The 9,140-nt window shown below is 47.2% G+C and overlaps 1 pseudogene; it reads right to left on the reverse strand.

Annotated features, from left to right (window-relative positions):
• Positions 1 to 4,327: 4,327 nt before the first annotated feature.
• Positions 4,328 to 6,445, reverse strand: LOC123167577 (uncharacterized; annotated as a pseudogene).
• Between the last annotated feature and the right edge of the window lie 2,695 nt (positions 6,446 to 9,140).

Genomic DNA, 9,140 nt, shown 5'->3' on the forward strand with positions numbered 1-9,140 from the left:
AGGGAAAGGGGGCTGCGCCCCCCTCTCCTAGTCCAACTAGGATTCCTCCTGGGAGGGGGCGCGCCACCTCCTGGCTACTGCCCTCTCTCTCCCCTCTAGGCCCACTAAGGCCCAATACTTCCCCGGGGGGTTCCGGTAACCCTCCGGCACTCCGGTTTAATACAAAACTTCTCCGGAACACTTCCGGTGTCCGAATATAGTCGCCCAATATATCAATCTTTATGTCTCGACCATTTCGAGACTCCTCGTCATGTCCGTGATCACATCCGGGACTCCGAACAACCTTCGGTACATCAAAACATATAAACTCATAATATAACTGTCATCATAACTTTAAGCGTGCGGACCCTACGGGTTCGAGAACTATGTAGACATGACCGAGACACCTCTCCGGTCAATATCCAATAGCGGAACCTGGATGCTCATATTGGTTCCTACATATTCTATGAAGATCTTTATCAGTCAGACCGCATAACAACATATGTTGTTCCCTTTGTCATCGGTATGTTACTTGCCCGAGATTCGATCGTCGGTATCTCGATACCTAGTTCAATCTCGTTACTGGCAAGTCTCTTTACTCGTTCCGTAATACATCATCCCCGCAACTAACTCATTAGTCACAATGCTTGCAAGGCTTATAGTGATGTGCATTACTGAGTGGGCCCAGAGATACCTCTCCGACAATCGGAGTGACAAATCCTAATCTCGAAATACGCCAACCCAACAAGTACCTTTGGAGACACCTGTAGAGCACCTTTATAATCACCCATTTACGTTGTGACGTTTGGTAGCACACAAAGTGTTCCTCCAGTAAACGGTAGTTGCATAATCTCATAGTCATAGGAACATGTATAAGTCATGAAGAAAGCAATAGCAACATACTAAACGATCGGGTGCTAAGCTAACGGAATGGGTCAAGTCAATCACGTCATTCTCCTAATGAGGTGATCTCGTTAATCAAATGACAACTCATGTCTATGGCTAGGAAACATAACCATCTTTGATTAACGAGCTAGTCAAGTAGAGGCATACTAGTGACACTCTGTTTGTCTATGTATTCACAGATGTATTATGTTTCCGGTTAATACAATTCTAGCATGAATAATAAACATTTATCATGATATAAGGAAATAAATAATACTTTATTATTGCCTCTAGGGCATATTTCCTTCACCCCCCCCCCCCGCCGGCCCCTCTATCCATGCCTCTCTCGAATACGTAATACACACACATACATCTCTAGGCCCCGCCAAATGCATCAACTAGAGATTCACACATGTTACATCACGTACCCCATTGATCTAAAAAGCCCTCTCTTCATGTTTATATTGCATACAACATTCCTTTTGAATAAAGTGTGGCCAAAAAATTATTTTAGAGTTTCTACATATATACAACATTACAAAGTTATATGGAGGAGTACGAACGCTAATTTGCATTGCATGGTGCCCACAATGATATTTATTCCGCACTGTGAATTTTTATATTTTTATACTATATACAAAGTTAGTCATAATAAAGAGAAACGAAGTGCATCTCTCTCTCCATCGCATACCCCCCCTCTATGCCCCTTTCACGTATGCACACAAACTATCTCCAGGTCCTCTAAAAGTAAGCCCCCAGCACATTCACGCATGTTTCATCTTTCTCTCGCGATATATACAATGACGATCATTGTATTTGAAGCGAAAGCATGATACGTACATTGGACTTCAGATTCCACTCATTACGGTCACCGTTTACGCTTAGTGGTTATTATACAGTCACGGGCTCACCGTACAACTCTGTATTTGCTCAAGACATGACTAGTTGACTAGTTAAACGCTCCACGTGGCACCTCTAGTGTTGCATCACATTATCTCACTACCATCGTGCCCACCTGTCGGCCTGTATCTACTCTACATCTACACTCTTATAAAATAAACTCTTATAAAAAACAGAGTTGGTGATGATGGTGTGCCTACCATCCTGCAATATAGGTCGTCCGATTTATATCTAACGGATAGGAAAGAAACTATGGCAATTTTGCAAAAAGGTACCCACACACCTCTCCACATTTGCAAATAAGGCCTTCCCTCGTTCATCCTTTTCTCTCACAAGATAAACTATTCATACAAATCCATCTTGATGTTACGTGCAACGCACGGGCATCTTGCTACTAAGAATGGAAACAAACAATAAAACAATATTGGACGGTGGTTCGAAGTCATGACCGCGGGCACAGCGGACAAGGTGGCCTTGTATTGGTATGCTGAGCCGTCTGTTTTAACACACATGAGCTGGTGTGGTGATTATACAGACACGCACGCATGCACATGAACTGCATGCACGCAACACTCACACAAACACATGCACCCACGCATGCACGCAACACTCACACGTACACACGCACGCACGCAACACTCACATGCACACACCAGTACACCACACGACCAACACACACTCTCACGCTCAAGTGCTCAACCTACACGTGCATGCGCACACATCAGGCCCTGACAGACACATACACAACCAGATGATTCCCGCGCACGGGTTGGAGTCTTTTCACGCCTGTGTAAATTTGTGTCTATCTGACATTTTCCCTATGCGAACTCACAGGTGGGACCCACAAGGAACGTGGTCAATTTAACTAGTCAACATGGCGCCACGCAGATTATTTGGCCGGTCAACAGAGTGCAACCCGATGCTGAACCGTGAGCAAGTGACCGTATAATCACCGCAAAACGTATATAGTGACCGTAATCAGCTTATTCTTAAGTTTGGTGACCGTATTATGCTTTTCTATCTGTAGGCCCTCCAAAACTACATCTCTACACGTTCTCGCATGTTACATCTAAAAACTATGCAACACACACTACTAGGAAAAGGCTTGCAAGTGGCGCACCAGTTTTGCCTACTAATGGCGCACTACCGGTGCGCCACTAGCACCACGCCATTAGAATTAAATACTAATGGCGCACCCCTGGTGTGCCATTAGTATCTGGTATACTAATGGTGCACCACGCAGTGCGCCATTAGTATAGCCCACCGTGCGCCATTAGTATGCCTCCCAGGGGCCATATTTACCCATGTGCCTTGGCATACTAATGGCGCACTAGGGGGTGATGCGCCATTAGTGTCCTTTCTACAGTGCGCCATTAGTGTGCTGAGTGGTGCGCCATTAGTATGGATATTAGGGATTTTTTTTCTTTTCTGATATTTGCACAGGTTACAAAACATATTACTGCACATAATATAGAGAGCACAACATATAAACAACAGATTTATCGAATACAATAGAAGAATAGTCTCCGAATACAATTCATCATATTAGTCTCCGAATTTCAAATACCGAACAAAGTTATAACATTACACGTCTCGAAACCGCGAGTAGCGAGTTTGTCTTCACATTACAAGTCGACATCGATCATCTAAACTACCATCACATAGAAGAGAGCTGCGGTCATCACGATGAGCATAATCGCGATGAAACTGGTCTTCATCCGATTCCTCCAACGCTCCCTCCTCTCTCCCGCTAGATAGCGCGCGTATCTAACTTCCGCCTCCGCCCTAGTGGTGTACCCTTTGTAACTGTTACCGCTGAAACGGTAAACCTGTCTCCGACACTCCTCCCAGTCGTCGTAGATTCTGGGAACCTTACTCTTGTACACGACATACGACGGCATCTCTATATATGCACTAGCCAAATAAAACGTTAGTAGCAATTCACAGACAATACATAAGCAATATATAAGTATGCAACAAAAGGATCGAAAGAGAAAAGCAACACATTAATAGCACGATTCATGGTCCTACTAATAAATAGCATCAATTACATATAAGTTGAACGATTGTCCAAACCAAAGAGACATACAAGTTCATTAAAGTTTAATATTACAACATGAGCCAATCGACATTTCAGAACTACATAGCATCACTACTTTCGACTCGACTCATGGACCGGAGCATGGATGAAGCCGCCGTCCTTCGTGATGGTCATGAAATCGCGGGCGTTGTCAACCTGCATTTGTAGCGTTGTTTCTATCTCACTGTTGGACGGTTGAGATCTGAGGTAGAACTTCCCCGAGGTACGAAGGACATCTTGATGGATGATTTCCGCAAACTCCGACTGGATGCGAAAGAATTCTTGTCTGATGTCCCCGTCCTGGATTGCCGACAAGCTTGTGGCCCAATCTTTGAGATTATTTGGTAGCAGAAGGTGATTATGGTCCCGTATGATTGCCCGCATGTGATGGAGGGCGTAGTAGGCATCCTTCTGATCGCTAGGTGGCTGCTTGACGCAGGGGAACGTCGTATTGTGGGTGAACACGTGCTTGCCGTACCTACGAACTGGCCTCTTGAAGGTGCCTCCAGATCTGGCGTAGCCGGGGAGAGCATCATCAAGAACTTTCTTGATATTTGTGTAGTCTATCTTTGACTCACGGTCCGGGTCGAAATGCGTGGCCATGGAATATTTCGGGCTTAAGAGGATGAGTGTGCAATGTGTGTCACTGCACAAAACACGGAATGTTAGAAAAAAAAGAACGATCGAAATCTAAGAAATCTTATGTTACGGGGCGGTGAGGGGATGACTTACTTGGGAAAGTAAGGCACGAGGAAGTTATACTTATCTGGGTTTGCCAGAATGACGCCTTTGAGGTATGAACTCGCGACTTGCCGGTCCCCAGCGCTGCCCAAGATCTTGGCACGCATGTAGAAGGGGTCGACTATCATGATGTCCGGGGTCTTGTCTCAAATTATCCGCATCTCCATACTCAGCGAAAACAGCCGAACGAAGGTGTAGTGCAGCGGATGAAGGTTAAACATAGCGAAGATGTCATCAAACCGCAGGACGATCGTACCCCTGATGGCGCTATCCACAAAGCCCTTGCCCTCTGGCACCTTGGCCATGAAAACCGGATATGCCCCATCATTCTGGGAGAGACGCCGCTTCTCCAAAGAAAGAACACTGTCATGCAGACTCCGCATAGCACCGGTTGCAGCATTGAGCAGATTTGTCGGTAGCATCGCCCTACCCGCCACATGCACCCTCCTCGAGATATCCTTAGGTGAAGGTGGCCCGTCCTGAGCACGGATCGTACTCGGTGCCAGCTGGCTCGCACCGGCGCCCTTGTATTTTTCGTTTCCGTCCCTTCTTCTTCATCTGCTTTAATGGGATCGAGTTCTGCTCACAGACCGCCTTCTTGAGTGTGTTGGGGCTGATAATATTTCGCACCTCGGCTATATGAGGCTCGGTGAAGGCGGCAGCTGGAGGCGTCTCCTGAGAACTGAATGCCAGACGACGCCTGTTGCAATTGGGTTTCTCCGTGGTACCAGCTAGATCGCGGTCGTCTTTTTCAGGGTTGGGTTCTTGAGAAGGAGGCCCGCAGAATTCGTCACCGTACCCATGTTCGGCAAAGTACTTATCGACGTTGTTAAATGTATCGTCGTCGTTGTCGTCGTCGTCCAGATCCTGTGCCATATGCATGTCCGGATCCTGTGCCATAGGGATGTCCGGCATGTCTGGTAGCGTTGCGGCGGTCTTGCCATGGCTTGGCGCCGGCACGACTGGCGGTCTTGTCTGTGGGGTGGTGTCCCCCGCCCCCAAACGAATCTGGCTCTTCGGCCAAAGCAGGGGCCAGCTTACGCAGGCACTAAGGGTCATCACATCATCTTCGTCGGCCCTAGCGGGTCGAATCGGAGGTAACAACTCGTCGCAGCCTGGAAGCACTCGAACCAGTTCAACCCTATACACGGTGGGTGGCATCGGATTACCGTGGAACACGGGGTTGCCCGGTTGAACGATTCTGCCCTTGGCGACATCGATCAACTCGCCGCCCACGAAGTGCAGGAGAGTGCATGGAACGTCGGCGGCGCCCTACGAAAACATGGGCGTCAGGGATGCCCAGTCAAAAGCAAGGAGATGAAGTCATCGGCCGAGAGGCTTAGTTACCGTGATGCCGTCGAGCTCGGCTAATGTCGAGGCACCGCCAACGGCGGGCGTGCAAATGACAGAGGGGCCGCTTGCTGTCGAGGTGTCGGCCGGCGTACACTCGAGTGCATTAAGCTCCAATGCCCGTGCCGGCGCCGGAGACACGAATACCGCCTTCGCTGGAGACACCAATGGCGCCGCCTGCGCGTTGTGCGAGTTGCTGGCCGTGAAGCTGGGAACCGGGGGCGGCCCCTGTTGACCGCCCGCAATCCACGTCGTCAGCCCCTGAATCAAGGTAGGCACCATGGCGGTGAGCGTCGTTCCCAGTTGTTGTTGCACTTGCTCTTGGCCAATCTCCGGAATCCGCGCCACTTGTGCCTTGAGTTCTTGAACCTCGCGCGACTGGCTTTCCGAGCTGGTCTTTTTCTCCTTTCTCCCACCAGCGGTATAGTATGACGACCATTTTGTGGACAAGCCTTTGCCGGCCACACGACCAGCTGACGATGGCTTAGTGAGCTTATCCTTGTTTTTCATTACGTTCAACGCCCTATTTAGAGTATTGTCCCAAGGGGAGCTCTGAGACGACCCCGCGCTACTGCTTTCAGTCTCCTGCGGAAGGAATGTGGACCATTTAGAAATTTGGCTTCACTAATTAGAATGCAACCATATGGAGCTAATTACGCGGGGGTGTATTCCTTACCAGAACAAGCTCAAGCGCCTTGGTCTTTGGATCCGTGGTAAGCTCCTTTGTTACCGGGTCCTCCTTGTACCAGGCCCTGACAAAGTTCCTGGTCTGCTTGTCACGGTATTTCTCGAAGCGGGGCGGTAGGCCTTGCTCGGCACGCTCCGCGTCCTCCTTGTCCCATATAGGCTTCGCTACTCTGTAACCGCCGGGACCGAGTTGGTGGACCCCTAAGTTCAACTCCCGCATTTCTTTCCCCCACTGACTTGATTCCACGGTTGCGCTGCTCTCGCACTTGATCTTGAACTCCTTGTAGTCATCTTCGCTGATCGAAGGATATCTCGCCTTGATCTTCTCATAACTATCACCTTTGTCAATCATTTTCTTCACCGCGCTTCACCAAGTAGACAGGGACGTGCTCATCCTCGTGAGGGTGGCACAGTTCACTTTATTCCCTGAGAGGCGTGTGTTTGCAAAATCAGTGGGGAACTTGTATCGTTCGTGCAGCTTCGTGAAGAGGAGGTTGCCCAAATTCCCTTGGTCCTTATGCCTTAGGTTCTCGGTGTTGATCGAGACGGTGCTCCGGAGAATGCACCCGAGCTGAACCGAGTACCCCTGGACTAATTCTTTGGGTGCCGTTGGCTGCCCGTCGGAGTTCACTTTAGTAAATTCCTCCTTGACGGTGCCGAGCACGTTCGGGCGCCGGTCCTTCCGTTGCCTCTTCGGTTGGCTGCCATCTGTGCGTGCGCTGCCATCATCAGTGGTGGCATCCTCGGCGGCACCATCAGAGGTGTCATCCTCGGCGCCACTAGGGGTTGTGTAGTCAGGATCGGTGTCTTCCGCGGCGTCCTCATAGCGGTGAGGTTCTTCCTCCATCTCCTGGGACAGCTCCCAGAATGCCTTGCCGTCCGAACCGCCGACCTCATCATTGTGGGCCATGTTTCGCTCTAAATAGGAAAAAAGTTTGGTCAAAAAGTTGGTTATTGTCAAGGAACAAGATCATGGTCTCATCATTTAGGGTTTGTCGACACCGAGGCATCTTAACATCTAAGCTTTTATCATTTAGGGTTTGTCGACGCTGAGGCACCCAAAAAGCCTAAGCTTTCATCATTTATGTTTTTATCGACACCGAGGCACCCTAAAAGCCAAGGTTTTATAATTTAGGGTTTGTCGACTCTAAGTTGGGCCTAATCACTTGGCTCTATTGCCACCTGTGGTTTAATGCAGCAAGAATAAAAGGGCAGTTGATCCTACTTAATTAAGTACTAGGATACCCCGGCCCATGCATTAGTCGCAAGTACCCCATATGTCCTTTTTTTAGCAAAGTCATGCTAAAATTCACGGAAAATTTCAGCATGACCTTTGCTGAAAATAGGACATATGGAGTACCCGAATTTGCCGGAACGGAAGTTAATCGACATTCCGGCAAACTCAAGGGTCCCTCGTGGTACCTGCAAAATCATAACCCCCACCCCCGCCCAGCTGCAACCCCACAACACCCCACAGTATCATCACGACACGATGGTCGGAGACAAAACCCCCCAATATCATCAAAATACTCCAGTTATGAAGTAAAACTCCTGAAGTGTTCCAGGAGTAGAACCTGAAGTGTAGTCAGTGGCTTCACCTATGTGCATAAAAATTATAAAAATTGAAAATCATTTGAAACTGTTGGTTCAAGACTGGCAACAAGACTTGTTCTACCAAATCAATTATCTGTTGGTTCAATGGTTGTTTTTCTTTCCCTTTTTATAATTGCAAAAAAGGAACAAGGCATGGTCAAATTTCAGTTAAGATTCGGTTAAGATACATATAGTAAGATCAAAACAAAAATGGACAGTAAACTGATAATGACAGTGAACTGTAATTTGTTACACAGATTTTCCTACTGAAAATATAACTGAATGGACAGAAAAAAGCGTGAAAAGATAACTGAATGCTAGGCTAAAATGGACAGTAAACTATAATTTGTTAACAGTTTACTGTTAATCCATGCATCAAGTGGCAACATCTTGCATACATGATCAGGAGTACATCAAAATCTATTGAGTAGTTCTTGTGCTCATCCAGTAGCAACATCTTTCATACATGATCAGTAGTCATGTACCAAATTTTTATTTAAACTGAATTTGCAAATCACCAAGAGCTCTAGTAGTTTCAGACTAGATTTACACTAAATACACTAGAGTATTTGACCAGTAGTCATGTGAACTCTTTGAATTTGTAAACACTTCCAGACTTGAGCATTGAGAGTTCACAAGTGCAAAAAATTTCACTTGTTCCTGAACTTGTATTGTACTCCCCAATATTTCAATATGATATTCTACAGTTTTATAAAAAACACAGTCCATGGGAAGGCTACAATCATTTGATCAAACACAGAATGTTTATGCAGTGCAGAGAAGTGTTGAAAATTCAGTTACCATTGTTGCCTTGTTGATCTGCTGTACTTCTTTGATCTATTGTTGCTATTTCCCCTGCTGTTAATCTGCTTCTTCACTCTCTAGTTGCTGTAGTTCTTGATCTGCTGCGGAGGAACACAGGCAG

The sequence above is a fragment of the Triticum aestivum genome, chromosome 1D, assembly GCF_018294505.1.
Source record: "Triticum aestivum cultivar Chinese Spring chromosome 1D, IWGSC CS RefSeq v2.1, whole genome shotgun sequence".
In the NCBI taxonomy this organism is placed as follows: domain Eukaryota; kingdom Viridiplantae; phylum Streptophyta; class Magnoliopsida; order Poales; family Poaceae; genus Triticum; species Triticum aestivum.